Here is a 16118-nt window from a genome sequence, read left to right as displayed (position 1 = left end):
GGCAAAGACTGGTGTTGCTGGGTCCCCGGGCCAGCAGGAGTGACTCCAAACCCCTTAGAGTGGGGCCGGGGCCAGGTCACAGGACTGCCTCAAGCCTGCAGTTGGGTCTGAGGTTGGAAGTCCTGTTAACAGGGGCATGGATATGTGTGGCATCTCCTGGTCCCTTAGTAGCTTGGCTCTGTGCACCATGGCCAGGCTGGGCCAGAGCCGAGTCTGTGGGGGAAAGGGCTGCTTTTGGTCTGTAGCCAGGGCCACTGTCAGCAAGCCTGCTTCTCCAAGCAATTCTTCTTGTTCTTGGGCTTCATCAGGGTTTTGCAACTTTATGCATGGATCCCAAAGCTCCCAAGAAGACCCTTTTGTCTGGAGGGATGCCAGGTTGCTCTTTGTGCAGGAGATGTGAGCTGAGCAACACCTATTCGACCATCTTGCTGATATCCTGCTAAACACTTGATGTTTCATCTCCACAACCCTTCTTTGAGTTTACTGCTGCATTTTGTCCATTTTGCAGGTGAACCAGATGAGGCACAGGAGATTAAGAAGCTCGTCCAAGGTTTTCTAGCTGGAGCCAGGATTCCAGCCTCTTCAGACTGACTTCAGAGTTTGTGTTCTTAAATACTGTGGTTCCCCTGCCCTAAGTGTTTACATTCATATAATAATAACGTTTTCTTCTCTGCAGTTCCTGGGTGGCCTGACCTGGAAGGAGTTCTTGGTGGATGGTTCACATGTAGGGCTTTTTCATTCTTAAAGTCTGAGAAATTCAGCCATGTTACCTTAAGTAATGTGTCTTTATTTTAGAATGTGGAAATGGAGAAGATGGGAATTTTGGTTCATGGAATCCAGAAATGGATAAACAAGCTTAAGATCTGGAAGGCAACTCAGGAACCAGTGACCTCACTGGGTTGTCTTTGTGGCCTTTGAGTCACATCTTCTGCTGAGCTGCCTCACCAACCCGCCCCCCCCCCTTACCTACCTCACTAGGTAGGCTGCAGTCAGGGACCCAACCTGTTTGGCCTGGTGCCTTGTGCCAAAGTGGGTCAGGGCAAGTTTCAGGAGGCTTGACAGGCTCTGTGAGAGTGGAGGACTCAGAAGCAGGCTGCAGAGGTTCCAGGCGAGTGCCTTGTGCTTCATAAATGTGACTGACTGGTCCCTGCTCAGGTGATCTGGGAGGCCCTGGACACACACACACACATTGTGTCATTGCCATGTAAAATTATTATGCAAATCTGTTGGAAAATGTCTTAGAATACATAAAAGAAAACAAGCAAGTAGGTTTTGGTTTATGAACTATTTGGCATTATTCACTAATTTGTATTTATTTTCTGTCTTATATTTTCATTAGTAGAACTCACTGAAGGATTTCTAGTACAAGCAGTCTTTTATTTTGGCTGTGTGGCATATGGGATCTTAGTTCCTTGACCAGGGATTGAACCCATGTCCCCTGCAGTAGAAGCAGAGTATTAACCTCTGGACCATCAGGGAAGTCCCAAGCAGGCTTTTCAGTCTGTAGGATTATAATCCTTGAAAGGCCTTTGTAGGTAGAAATTACGTGAGTGAAACTTGGTTTTCTTTTTAAAACTCATCCTAAAGAATTATGTTGTGCCAAAGGCAGGCCCCTGCTGTGAACATAATGGGCCACGACTCCTCTCATAATGAGGGTGGAACAGGGCAGTGAGCTCACACCTAGAGAGCTGTTGGTACTTGGACACTGAGGGGAGAGCCGCCTAGAACAATGCACTGAGCCAAGAAGGCACTGCCACCCGTGAGGGCCGGGTCTCACCTGCACCCACCGTTGGCCGCTCACCCTTCGGCTGTGGGGCCTTCCTTGTTTCTGCGCAGGAACCTTGTGAATATCCCTACTCTACAGGATGCAAACTAAGCTTGAGAAGTTAAGTGGCTCATTAAAGGGCATGTGTGACGTGAATGAAGCCGGTGGGCGCTTTCTTTTCACCCTTCTTGTGGGGGGACTGAAACACTAAAGGTCCGTGACTGTTTGAAGACCTCCCCTCCCACACTTTGTCTGGCACCTTCCTTGTTTATGTCTCCCCCTTGGTCCAGCACTTCACGCTCCTCTCATTCTCTGAAGGACCATGAGGAATCTCATTCATGCCTAAGTCTTCAATTACAGGGTTTATGCTCATGTTTCCAAAGTAGGTTTTTCTAGCCCAGCAATTCCCTGCTAAGTGCCAGCTCCTAGTGATCTGGTTGTCGAACAGAAGTCTCTCAGGGCCTGTATCTGAAATGGAACCCGTGTTTTCCCCAGTAAACGGCCCCACCGCTCACCCAAAATGCTGCTCCAGAGACTGGGCCACTCCCACAGCCCCTGCCCCGCATTCCCTGCCGTCCTGTCGACTCTTCCTCCTCCAGGTTTCCGGAGCTTACCTCTCTCAGGCCTCCAAGCTGTGTGCTTGCCTCAGGCCAGGCCATTCTCCCCGTGGACAGCCCTCTTTCTTCCGCCTGTGCGCCCTCAAGGCCCTAACCCAAGCTGTCACTTCCTTGTTTGAAATCCATGAACGGACCTAAAAATTCCACTCAGCCTTAGCTACACCCTTGCCCTAAGCAGGTGCTACATCGAAGAGTGAGGTAGCAGAGATCACACATTTCTAAGTATGTTTTATCTTATGAGAATTAACTGATGACAAGTTTTGGAGCTTGGCTCATCAGCAGTGAGTGAGTGAGGAGGGCCTTTGAATGGGTAGTTCTCTCTGTCTTTCTTCCTTACCAATGATCACAGCTCTGGGTAAGGTTTCACATTTTGGAAATCACAAAGGGCTGGAAGGAAAGAGATCCAAGACGGTGAATTCTGGACAGAGTAGGCAGCTTGCTAAGGGGCACCAGGACGTGCCTGTCAGAGCCGTGTCTTTCTGAACGGCCCCCACTTTGCTGGGCACTGCGCCATCCTTGTTGTCGAGCAGAACAGACTTGGGAGCAGCCCTACTGTGCGGCTCCAGGCTCTGGGAGGAAGAGTGTGTGTGAGCAGTTGTGTGTGTGCTTCGGGTGGAGGAGAGGGAGCACAGCGATCCCAGTGGACTCGGGGTGGGGGCTTCTTGCGTGGTGATGAATGACTCAAGGAGCCATGTTGTGTGTGGGGGGTGGAGCTGTTGGGGTTGAGAACAGGCAGTGGGGACACCTGGTCGAGTTGAGGGGAGCCCCAGTTTGTCTCACTGATTTTGTTAAGGGAAATATTTAAAGCAAAACCCCAATCTTTAGGCCTAGATATGTAATCTGGATAGTATATATTTTGTAGTTGATGAATCAGTACTTACAGCCAAGCCTAGTAACCTCGTCTGTGTCATTGGTAAACAGCCTCTGGCTCCCCAGGCTCGTCTTTTATTTCCCTCACTTTGAAAGCAAGCCTCTTACAAAGATTTTCCACTGGTGAGAAAGCCATCAGCATGTTCCTGACCACTCCTCCCAAGTGGTGCAAAAGCAGAAATGAAAATACATCCCCATTAAATTTTGCTAGGTGGTGGAACTAGTTGCTAGGGACTAGGGGCATTAAAATTTTTTCCTTTTAACTTCTCTTTTTTGCAAAAAAAATTCCTGAGTTCAAAATTTTAAATTAGCTGGTTCAACAGATGGACTTTGGTTCCTTCCCGGCAGTGCCTCCTGGTAGTGTAATAGCGTACGCTAGGAATGAGGTTATGAGATACAGTGAACTCTTGCACCTATATCATCACTCCCTGAATGGTTCCAAGTTTAACTCCTTGTAGGAAGGATGACAGTTGTAATCATGTTGTCAGTCGTTTGCCTTTTTTGCTGTTGCAGCAACGTTGATGTCCAGACAGAAAGCTCCACCCCGACTGACTAATACGAAGCACGGGTCTCGGTTGCATGTCTTTCCTAAAATGTCAGTATTCATCAGCAGTTTGCAGCCAGTGCTGTGTATACTTGTTTCTTTGGGCTCAAGAGTACAGCCTAGGAAGTCCTGTCGTTGTCTCCACGGTGTTGTGTCAGCTTTCTCAGTTTCGTATGGTCGACACGCGAAGGTCTCCTGGGAGAATGTCTCCACCAGCTGCCTTATCACCTTCTTCTATGAGTAAATCCCCATCAGCCGTCTGGAGTATTCAGACTCCAAGACCTGAGGTCTCCCTCGGTTTTTGGAGGTGATGTAATGTGGTAGGAAAAAGGCAGCTTTGGACCCACACATTCCTGAGTTTTAAACTGATTCCAGCATTATGTGTGGGGGCATGTCGCTTAGGTCTCCTGGACTTTATTTGTAGCACAGGGAAACTCTTGTGCATCTGGAAGGATGTGAGCTTAGCAGTGCTGTGGAATGGGGCGATCTGCCAGGTAAGAGACCTCTGATAATGCCTGATGTCCTTGATATATCATTTGCCTATCAAGGAAGCCATTCAATTTAAGGTGGGGATGAAAATATTTGCCACCGTATTCCTACAGACAGTGTGAAGAAAACAGCCTTTGAAGGCAATTGAAGCTTCTTGTGGGGAAAGGCATTTAGTGCAGAGCTTTTGAAATCAGCTAAACTCTCTCCCTGCTCATACTCACACTCAGTCACTCAGTCGTGTCCGACTCTTTGCGACCCCATGGACTGTAGCCCACCAGGCTCCTCTGTCCATGAGATTGCCCAGGCAAGAATACTGGAGTGGGTTGCCATTTCCTTCTCCAGGGGATCTTCCTGGCCCAGGAATTGAACCTGAGTCTCCTGCTTGGCAGGTGGGTTCTTTACCACTGACCCTTCAGGGAAGCCCAACCTCTATCCTTGCTGTTTCTAAATCCAGAAGTTGCTAGTATTGGCCCATTTCATCTAGTTCTTAAATGGCCCACCTTATTTTTTGGGCTCCAAAATCACTGCTGATGGTGATTGCAGCCATGAAATTAAAAGACACTTACTCCTTGGAAGGAAAGTTATGACCAACCTAGATAGCCTATTTAAAAGCAGAGACATTACTTTGCCAACAAAGGTCCATCTAGTCAAGGCTATGGTTTTTCCAGTGGTCATGTATGGATGTGAGAGTTGGACGGTGAAGAAGCTGAGAGCCGAAGAATTGATGCTTTTGAACTGTGGTGTTGGAGAAGACTCTTGAGAGTTCCTTGGACTGCAGGGAGATCCAACCAGTCCATCCTAAACGAGATCAGTCCTGAATATTCATTGGAAGGACTGATGCTGAAGCTGAAACTCCAATACTTTGGCCACCTCATGCGAAGAGTTGACTCACTGGAAAAGACCCTGATGCTGGGAAGGATTGGGGGCAGGAGGAGAAGGGGACGACAGAGGATGAGATGGCTGAATGGCATCACCGACTAGATGGACATAGGTTTGGGTAGACTCCGGGAGTTGGTGATGGACAGGGAGGCCTGGCGTGCTGTGATTCATGGGGCCGCAAAGAGTCGGACACGACTGAGCGACTGAACTGAACTGATCCATGCAATGCATGTTAAAAACTGGCTGAAGGCACAGGCCTCGGCCACAGTGAGCCCCCCACGCAGTCCCCACCATGTCGTGGTCTCTGACCTGGCCCCCGCTCTCTCCCTCCACCTCACCACCCTTGCTCCGTTCAGCACACATTTTGTGCTGTCTTCCTGCTCCAACTTCCGTCCGCTGCTTCGCTGTGGTTCCCTTTCCCTTCCTTCTGTTCTAACGGGAAACCAGGCCCTCCTTCTCCACCTCATGGACCCCTCCCCACTCAGGGTTTCCCTTGGGAGGAAGGAACAACACATCCTTTCATTTATTTTTGTGCATGGGTGGGAAAATTGACCTTTGAGATATGGAAAGTGCTCAGAAACTGATTTAGCATGGAACACATCTTGTACTGTTTCAGCCTCTAGGAAATGTATAGGTAGTTTGCCAACCAAACTGGAGCGCTCAGTGTTTACACAGAAGAACCTTTCCCTTTGCTTCTGGTGACACTGTTTCTGCCTCTGGGAACTCCCTCTCTCCTTGTCTTTCTGTTCTTATTTCATAGACAGCCTCCTCCAAGAAGCCTGTCGCAAAACAATGTGATCTCTGACTTTCAAACTTCATAATTATAAATTGCTGTATTTATTATGAAAATAAAACCAATGCATTCTAATCATGGAATAATTTTAAAGTAGAGAAATATATGAAGAAACAAAACCACATCTCTCATTACACCAAGACAGGAGCTATTTACATCAAATGATGTTTTCCTTCTGGCTGTTTTCTTTGCATCTTTCATACAGTGGTCATAACATATGTAAAGTTTTGTATTCTCCTGTCATAAGTACTTCTATTCCATTTTACATGTCCTTTAAACATTGTAGAAGCTGTATGATATTTTATGATGTGGCTACTGATTGGCTGATCCATTCTCCTGATGTTGAATATTTAGCTTCTTCCCCATTTTTCTGTGTTTGAAGAATCCTAAGATAAGCATCTTTGTGCATTTTGGATTTGAAAAAAAATAGATTTCTAGAAATGCAATAACCAGATCAGAGCTTATTGACAGATTTACAAGTATCTGATATATCTTACCAAACTGACTTTCAGAAAGTTTGCTTTTTAAAACAGATTTATAGTCCCAAATTTATACATTCAGCAGTGTATGTGACTACAGGGTCAAATATTATATGTTTGCTATTTGAACAGAAATATACTTTCCCCATGTTATGAGACTTGGAGGATGAAGACTGTAGCACACGTGTGCATGTACTGGGTGTTGCGATGTCCTCTCTTGGAGGCGGGTTGACAATCCCCCCCTTGGTCCCAGCTCTCACGCCAGGTAGAGCGACCTCTCGGCTGGCATTGGGTTGGACTGTCGGTCCAGATGGCTGAGCTCCGCAATGACGGGGGTTGGGATTCCGCCAGGGGCTCTTGGTCTAGTGCTGTGCCCTCTCCCCAGCATGGTGTTTTCTGGTGCCCTCCTCCATTCTGCTCGCCGGTTCTGCCCCCTTGACTCCAGCCCTGTGGTCCTCAGAGGCGTGGGCCCTGGGAGCATCCTGGAAAGCAGCCAGTTTTGATGTGGATGACCCAGGCACCTCTTCCCTGGTCAGAGGAGTCCGTCCCTGCAGTTACCCTGATGCGAGTGGGTGAAAATGAGCATTGTCCTGATTTGAGAGCACCATTTTTTTCCGTCAGAAAGAGTAGGAGTGGAGGCTTTTAAATATATAGGATTTTTTTTTTTTTTTTAAAGGGAGGATTTCTTTTAGAACAATCCCATACTCTCTTGTCTGGAAAGAAGCAAAGTGTTCTTCATGTAGTTGGATGTGTGTCTGTTTAGAATGCAGTGTTTGGATTAAAGGAAGTAGATGAAGCCTTGCATGCATAGGTAGATGCCCCCTCCTTTTGAGCGCAGAGCATCAGCCAGTGCAGCCCTGCTCCTCCCAGCGCCCTGGGGAGACTGTGAGGGTTGAACACATTAGTTCTTAGGGTGGGGAGCATGAAAGATCTCTAAGAACATGGATCTCTGGTTCCATCTCAATTGCAAAAATGATGTTTGAGAGTCACTGCCTTCCCTAGTTTTTGTCTGGATGTGTCACAGATTAGAGGATTTTGGTAGAAATTAAGCCGTATTACCAAGTCTATGTTCCATGAAGTATGGATCCCTGACCTAGCGGCCACTTGCCCTGAGGGAAGGGCAAATGGTAAAAGGACTTGAGCCCTTGCTAACCTTTTTGTCCCATGACTGTCTTAATAAGTGGGCCTTTAGTTTAAGAGCCTGGGTATTTTTTTTTCTTCTTCTTTTTTATAGTGAAAACTTTTATTATATTTGGAATTAACCAGCTGGACTCAGTTTAGATGATCCTAATTTTGTTGGCGGCATCCGAAGCATCATAATTGAGAGCCACTCGAGCATATGCCCTCTTCCCTCTGTCAGGCCTGATCACAGTTTTCGCCTGGGCCATGTCAGTGGCACAGAGCTGCACAGCCTGTCTGACCTGGGGCCCTGACATCACAGTGGACACCAGTGTGGTGCTGGCTTCTGTTTTCTTCATGGCCGACTCAGTGCTGAGCGGGCATTGGACGATGGCATAGTGCTCACGTTTGTTGCTCCTGGGGGCACTCTTCCGAGGATGTTGGGGCTGCCTCCTGAGCCACAGTGTTTCAGGCTGCCAGAAGGTGGGGAACATCTGGATCTTTGGTGTGTGTGTGTATGGCTGGGGATGCCTTTCAACACTGCTTTCTTGGCCTTCAAAGCCTTTGATTTGGCTTTAGGAGGGGCATGGGCTTCCTTCTTCACCTTCGGCACCATCTTTGTGAAAAGGAACCTGGATACTTTTAATGCTTGGGGATGGCTTATGGTGAACGAGTCTTCTCTCCTATCTCCAGCTGAGCTATTTCAAATCCTAAAAGATGATGCTGTGAAAGTGCTGAAATCAATATGCCAGCAAATTTGGAAAACTCAGCAGTGACCGCAGGACTGGAAAAGGTCAGTTTTCATTCCAATCCCAAACAAAGGCAATGGCAAAGAATGCTCAAACTACCACACAGTTGCACTCATCTCACACGCGAGCAAAGTAATGCTCAAAATTCTCCAAGCCAGGCTTCAGCAGTATGTGAACTAAGAACTTCCAGATGTTCAAGCTGGATTTAGAAAAGGCAGAGGAACCAGAGATCAAATTGCCAACATCTGTTGGATCATAGGGAAAGGTTGCCGCTGCGAGCCATGGGCTGCGCTGGGATCTGTGACCTCCAGAGGAGAGGATTTTGATCCGGGGCCAGAGACCAGGCTTGACTAATGGAGCTTTTTGTGTAACAGAAATTTATTAAAGTGTAAGAGAGACAGAGAAAACTTCTGACATGGACATCAGAAGAGGACAGAGCGAGTGCCCCCTTGATAGTTTTCAGCAGGTGTTTTCTGTCTGTTAGAAAGCTGTTAATCAGATGAGAGAGACCCCGCGAGGCTGCGGGAGTTTCACCGGGCCCCTCTCCCACAATACGCATTTTTGAGATGGGATGGCAGAGGTGTGTCTTCGCCTGGCTGTAAAACAACTGGCACGAATGCTGGTCTGTTGAGTCATTATCAACCCAAGGTTTGAGAGAAGAAAATAGTTTGTCTTGGGGGAACCATTTTGAAGAAAGGCGGATTCCAAAGCAAAAGCATAGTTTCATTAACAAATGTTAAGAAAAGCATTTCCTTAGGGAAAACACATTGGTTAGCTCAAGTCAGAACCAGCTGTCCTCAACACAGAATTAAAAGAGCCTCTTTTAATTCTGTGTGAAGAAGGAAAAGTCTGCCACTTGCAGTTTATTTCCTCCTGCAGCTTGGGGACCTTTGGCCTTTCTATCTGTTACCCTCTCAATAGAAAGAACAAGAGAATTCCAGAAAAACATCTACTTCTGCTTCACTGACTACGGTAAAGCCTTTGACTGTGGATCACAACAAACTGTGGAAAATACTTGAAGAGATGGGAATACCGGACCACCTGACCTGCCTCCTGAGAAATCTGAATGCAGGTCAAGAAGCAACAGTTAGAACTGGACATGGGACAATGGACTGGTTCCAAATTGGGAAAGCAGTGTGTCAAGGCTGTATATTGTCACCCTGCTTATTTAACTTTTATGCAGAGAACCTCATGTGCAGTGCCAGTCTGGATGAAGCTCAAGCTGGAATCAAGATTGCTGGAAGAAATATCAATAACCTCAGATACACAGATGACACCACCCTTATGGTGAAGGTGAAGAGGAACTAAAGAGCCTCTTGATGAAAGTGAAAGAGGAGAGTGACAAAGCTGGCTAAAGCTCAACATTCAGAAATCAAAGATCATGGCATCCGGTCCCATCACTTCATGGCAAATAGATGGGAAACAGTGGAAACAGTGGCTGACTTTATTTTTTTGGGCTCCAAAATCACTGAAGATGGTGACTGCAGCCATGAAATTAAAAGATGCTTACTCCTTGGAAGGAAAGTTATGACCAACCTAGACAACATATTAAAAAGCAGAGACATTACTTTGCCAACCAATTTCCATCTAGTCAAACCTATGGTTTTTCCAGTAGTCATGTATGGATGTGAGATTTGGACTATAAAGAAAGCTGAGCGCCAAAGAATTGATGCTTTTGAACTGTGGTGTTGGAGAAGACTCTTGAGAGTCCCTTGGACTGCAAGGAGATCCAACCAGTCCATCCTAAAGGAGATCAGTCCCGAATATTCACTGGAAGGACTGATGCTGAAGCTGAAGCTCCAATACTTTGGCCACTTGATCCGAAGAACTAACTGACTGGAAAAGACCCTGATGCTGGGAAATGAAGGCAAGAGGAGAAGGGGATGACAGAGGATGAGATGGTTGGATGGCATCACCGACTCAATGGACATGAGATTGAGCAAGCTCGGGGAGTTGGTGATGGACAGGAAAGCCTGGCGTGCTGCAGTCCATGTGTCTCAAAGAGTCAGACACGACTGAGGAACTGAACTGAGTCCTGTCTCTTTTATCAAACCTTTAGATAATTTAAGGTCCATTTGGAACACCTGGTCTCCAACTGCCTGAAGTATCCATTGTGTGCTGGCAAACCTCTCAGATGTGCTTGCTTTCTGTCAGGCAGAACCCATAGAATCCACTTCAAGTTCCTACAAGGCCCCGTGTCTCCAGGTGGCCAGTCCCATTATTGTCACTCCAGGCTCATCCAAGACATAAATGGGATAAAACAAGATGCCCCTATCTCCCTCCTAAGATTGTAGACTTTGTTGATTGTTGGGAGATGCTGGTTTTTCATTATACTGTAGTACCTATTTCAGAACCCATAACATTTGCCAGCTTTTTCCTCATATTTCGTTTACTTCCAGCTTCACCTCATCCCGAGTAATGGGAAGGAAGGTGGTGACTCAGAACAGTTTCATCATGTGACAGACAAGTCAGCGGGGGCAGGAGGAGGGAGAGGGTAGGTGCCACTCACAGCCTGGCTGATTGTTGATAGGCCTTTGGACTTTTTCACAAAAGGCTGAAAAATCTTGCTTTTTCTGTAAAGTTTCCTTGTCATAAAACTACTGTGGGCCAAACAAAACACATACATGGGTGCTAGTTGGAGATAACGATTCACAACTCAGCTTCCAGTAAGGGCTTGAACGATTGGTATACTTAGTTCCAGCTGTTTAGAGGTCTCTAAGGGAATTTTCCCGCTGTTTCTTAAGTTTACATGGTTCTGTAACTTCCAAGAAGCTGGCAAGATTTATCAGGATGCAGAGACTTAAGTTTAAATTACTGACCCCTGCATTTAAATGTCACGGAAGATAAGGACTTCACTATAAAATTAGCGAAAATGTCCTGCCTCAGTTCTCCATGTGGCATCCTCAGAGGCACCTGAGCTCCCCTCTCCTCTTCCTGCCTCGAGGGGAAGGGGGTGACCATGGTCCATTGGGTTCTATTTGTGAAATCCCTGGAGTCTCTTTTGTCTTCCTCCCTAGCCTCAGAGCTGGGGCAGGGTTGACCTGGATGTTAATAGGCATTAACTGAGAGGATTGAAATGATGCCCAATGCACCAGTGTCCAGCTCTGCTTCCTAGAGCTGTGACCTGGGGCTGCTGAAATCTGGGTCAGAGGAATTAAGATTGGCCCAGCCTTCTGCCACACTGGGCACTTGGCACAATGTGGGTCACAGCTGGCCCTCACTTCCTTCTGTGCTCATCTGTGGGTTCACTCATCTGCACACCGAGACCTGCCCATCAGCCATGTCCCAGAAGCTTCCTCTCTCAAGCTTAACAGGGGCCGGACCCCTCAGGGCCAGGCTGAGAGGGCTGGTCTCCCCGCTGCAGCCCTTCCCCATCCCTCCTGCCTCTGCTCCTTGCGTGTGAAAGCCAGGAGCCTTAATTCAGGTTTCGTTGTCATTGTGGTGGTTTATTTGTTTGGGCACAGTATGTTTCTATGTTTTTAATCAGTCTGTAGGAAAATTTTAGATTTATGGAAAAGTTGTGAAGCTAATAGAACATTCCTGTATACCGCTTACCCATTTTCCACTGATTTAACATCTGATATTGCCTCACTGTATTTGCTAAAGAAAAACAAGCCTCCATTGATAATGTTACTATTAATTAATTAACATCTCACTATATTTGCTAAAGGAAAGCAAACGGACGTCGATACTGTTGGTATTAATTACACTCATGGCCTGATGTGGATTTCACTGGTTTTCCTGCTGTGTCTTCGCCTGTCCCAGGACTCCATGTTGAAGTCAGGCTTCCGTGTCCCAGTTTCCTGCCCGCCTCCCCTTTTCTTTACACGTTCTGTTTGTACCACCATTCTCAACCTGGTGAATTCCCCGGGAGAGATGATGTGCTCATTTGCGGGCTAAGTTTTAAATACAGGAGCCTTAATCCCCACCCCGTGGTAGAGCCGGCAGCTTGGAGGGTGTGCAGCTAACACCGACGTGGCTGTGGGCGGCTCGGGGCCTTGGCAGCAGAGCTCTGCGTGGCCGCGAGCCGGGGCTCCAGCTGCGGTTGTGTCTGCTCTCTTTTCCCAGTCACGCCAGGGCGTCATCGTACCTGTGTGTATCTCTAGGGGACGTCAGCCGTGCCCATCCAGCCAGAAAGCGGGAGCGGGAAAAGACAGACTGAGGCCCGAGCTCAGGAGCGCTGGCTGTGTTGAGGCTGAGGGTCGGGGGAGGCCGCTGGTACCTTCTTTGGCAGCAGCCGTGTTCTCAGCTGACTGTGCATGACCTTTGCTGCGTGTAGCGGGTTTATTTTTATCTTATTATTTTTTGTTTTTAAGAAACTAACATATGCATATCAATGGGAAAGTTCAATAGTCCCAGAGTTTAATTACAGCCCCTCATGCTTCTGCCGTTGCCGTCTGCTTCTGAAAGGCAGTGAGGTTCAACTTCTGAAGTTGGTTCTTTTAATATTTGCCTCCAGAGTTAGAGATAATATGCATATACTTCTAGCTCTAGACTCAGCAGCGTTGGACACTATTTTTTCAGTCTCTCCCCGTCTGGCATCTCAGTATATTTGGTTATAGCAGTAGACATATGGCATACTAATATTTTGCATCTCTTATTGTATAGCTTTTTTGTTTTTCCTTGAGCTCAAAACAGCCTCATGTTTTCATTAACTTAGTTTATTTAGAATGTATGGTTGAGTTCCCAAGGTCTCCACCAGCTCTGTAGAAATCCTCAACAACGTCTTTCAGAGGTTAGCATCAGATGACATTTGTCAGTCCCAGCTTCCCTCTGGGGAGGTCCTCCCTGGAGCTCTGAATTCTCTTTCTTGCCAACCACACTCTGTTCTCCTTGGGAAGAACATTCCAGTCTCAGAAGGATGATTGTTTTCGGAATTGTTTTCCATTGGATGGGTCCTGGGGTGTTATGGCTAATATTGTTTCTGTCTGCCTTGGCTTCTGGAAGCTCAGGGCCTATCTCCTTCCCCCACCTGCCACACTGCTGCAAACGACCAACACTGTGTTATTTTGTGTATGTGTTTCATTCCAGTTTCATCGTATATTTTTCTTCCTGTTCCCCTTTTACTCAGCTGTCATTTTTTAAAAATGTATCTTAGAAATGAACATAAATGAATACATCCTTGTTTTTCTTATATTTTTAAAGAAATTTTATTGAGATATAATTCACATATCATACACTTTGCCTGCTTAAATATATAATTCAATATATTCTAGTATATTCACAGGGTTATGCAACCATCATAGTGATCTAATTTGAGAATATTTTTTGCCTCCTGAAAGAACCCCCATACTCATTAACAGTCACTCCCCATTCTGCCCATCCTATGTCCAGCCGTGAGCAACTGCCAGTCTACTTTCAGTCTCCCTAAATTTACTTATTATGGGCATGTTCTGTAAATGGAGTCACACAATATGTGGTCTACTGTGACTGGCTTCTTCCCTGTTGTAGCATGTATTAGTACTTCTTTCCTTTCTTATTGGGCTTCCTGGGTGCCCAGTAATAGATCAGAGTAATTATTCAACAGTTGATGTGCTTCTGGTTTGCTTCCGCTTTTTTTTGCTATTATAAATAGTGCTGTTGTGAATATTTGTGTCCAAGTATTTTTTCATGTGGATGTATGTTTTAATCTCTATTAAGTATATCCCTGGGAATGAAATTGCTAAATCATATTCTCTGCAGCCTTTTGAAAATCAGCCAGACTCTTTTGAAGTCTGAGCGTGGCTGCACCGTTTTATATTCTCAGAGGCAAATCCTTGTAATTGTGTCTTTTTATCGTAGTCATCCTGGTGAGTGTGAAGTGGTGTCTCATTGTGATTTTCACTTGCATTTCCTTAATGACTAATGATGTTGAGCATCTTTTTATGTGCTTATTGGCCACCTGTATATCTTCCTTGGAGAAATGTCTATTCAAATAGTTGCCCATTTAAAGAACAGTTTTATTGAGTTACGATCCACATACATGCAGTTCACCCATTTAAAGTGAACAAGTCGGTGGTTTTTAACATTCACCGAGTTGCGCAAGTACTGCCACAGTAAGTCTGAGAACCTAGACTAGGTCTCATCACCCAAAAGAAACCCTGTAGCCATTAACAGTTATTCCTTTGTCCATTTTTAATGAGTTCTCTTTTTATTGTTGAGTTTTAAGACTTCTTTATACAAGTTGCTTATCAGCTGTTGGACTGGCAAATATTTTCTCCCATTCTGTGAGTTGCGTTTTTATTTTCTTGATGGTATTGTTTTCAGCAAAATAGTTTAAAATTTTGATGTGGTCCAGTTTATTTTACTTTTTCCTTTTGATGCATCTGGTTTTGGTGTCTTTGCCTTGTGTTTTTAATTGGTGTTTACTTCTGTGGTCTCCTCAGATTTTTTTGAGATCAACGTCATTCATAAAAATAAATAAGAAAGTTGTGTGGCGATGGCATGAACTGTGTCCACGTGCATCTCTGCAGGGAAATCAGTAATGAGTTTTTAATGTCGAAGCCTCAGTAGAGGCAGGGGTCTTTCCAGTGTCTGGAGAGATCAGTTGCCTTCAGCGAGGCTTCCCTAAATCTTTCTTTCAGCCTCTGTCTCAGGTTGGTGTGGGGCTGGGCAGCAGGTAGAACCTGGAGGACACTTGATGAACCTCTGACACAGTGTCCGGGCCTTGCCGCCTTCACTCCTGCTAGGGGGGTGGGTCTGAAGAGCACAGACTGGGATCCTCCTGCAGACAGCTCTGAACCGCTCACAAGGCTGGAAGGGAAGTTCGTTTATTTTATGATCTCAGAAGAAATGGGTTGGCTGCCCGGTATTTAGCCACATGTGCAGCGTTAATTCTGTGAGAAAACAGGCCCTGGATTCTAAACCATCAGTTCAGAAATAGGCTTTTGAAAAGAGCTCTAAGTTGGTTCTGCCTGTGCTCGCTCATCAGTAGCTGCTCCACCCATGGGGGCTGTGTGTGTGCCGTTTTATGTCTGTCTTTTTGTCTGCCTATGAGCATTACTATCCTAAGATCCTGGCTGTAAGGCAGCATGCCCGGGGTGGCCATCCCCCTTCAGACCCCACAGTCTGTCAAGGGAGAAGGTGAGCTTGGCCCGAGGCTGGTCTGAGTGGCTGTAGCCCTTTCTCATGAAGAGCTGATTATCCAAGTGTGGATTAGAGCCCTTTTTTTTCTCTTCCTTCCAGACTCACATTTGGTTGTTTCATGGCTCATTAGTTTTGTTTGAAGGATAGGCAGGGAAACATGAATAGGGAGAAACGGGAGCTCTTTAAAAAGTGGTGGATATCAACTGAAATGGCATTTTTAATTTATCTAGGGGTTTTATCTGTGTTGATCTTGTTCTACGTTTTCATAGAGAATTGATATGATGGTTTTGTAAAACAAAATGGATGCATGTGTGTGGTTAAAAAGGGGTGTGAAAGTGAACATGATGGCCTCTCCCCTTCCCCATTACCTCTCCTCTGCAGAGGTAGCTACTGTTCAATTTCTCTTGCTTCCCTCTGAATTTTTAAAGTATTTATATATTAGATACTTTGTTGAAAGTGCACAGATGGTATCATATTATACACAGTCTTGTGCATCTTATTTCTTCTTTTTTCATAAGAGGTATTTGTTGAAACTGTTTCCATGTTGGCATGCACAGACCTACTGCATCCCCCTTGGAACTGCAGAATGTTCCTTTATATGAATGGTCGTGACTCTCTTAAGCTGCTCTCTTGATAGACATTTAGGTAGTTTCTAGCTTTTTGCTAATACAGTGCCTGCCCCATAAAACTCTTGGGCAAGTGTCTATCTTTTGCAAGTTTGCATTAATGGATTATTATATTTGCCCTTA

At 45.9% G+C, this 16118-nt stretch overlaps 1 protein-coding gene across 6 annotated transcripts in view; it reads left to right on the top strand.

Moving 5' to 3' along the window:
* The window catches only part of VOPP1 (VOPP1 WW domain binding protein), a 152539-nt gene that overhangs the window by 24139 nt on the left and 112282 nt on the right, over window positions 1-16118 (top strand). The gene's annotated exons all lie outside the window — the stretch shown is intronic.

The sequence above is a fragment of the Giraffa tippelskirchi genome, chromosome 9, assembly GCF_054371585.1.
Source record: "Giraffa tippelskirchi isolate mGirTip1 chromosome 9, T2T-mGirTip1v1.2.pri, whole genome shotgun sequence".
NCBI lineage: Eukaryota > Metazoa > Chordata > Mammalia > Artiodactyla > Giraffidae > Giraffa > Giraffa tippelskirchi.
Note: the sequence above shows the minus strand (reverse complement) of the source record. Positions and strands in the feature narration are given on the sequence as shown.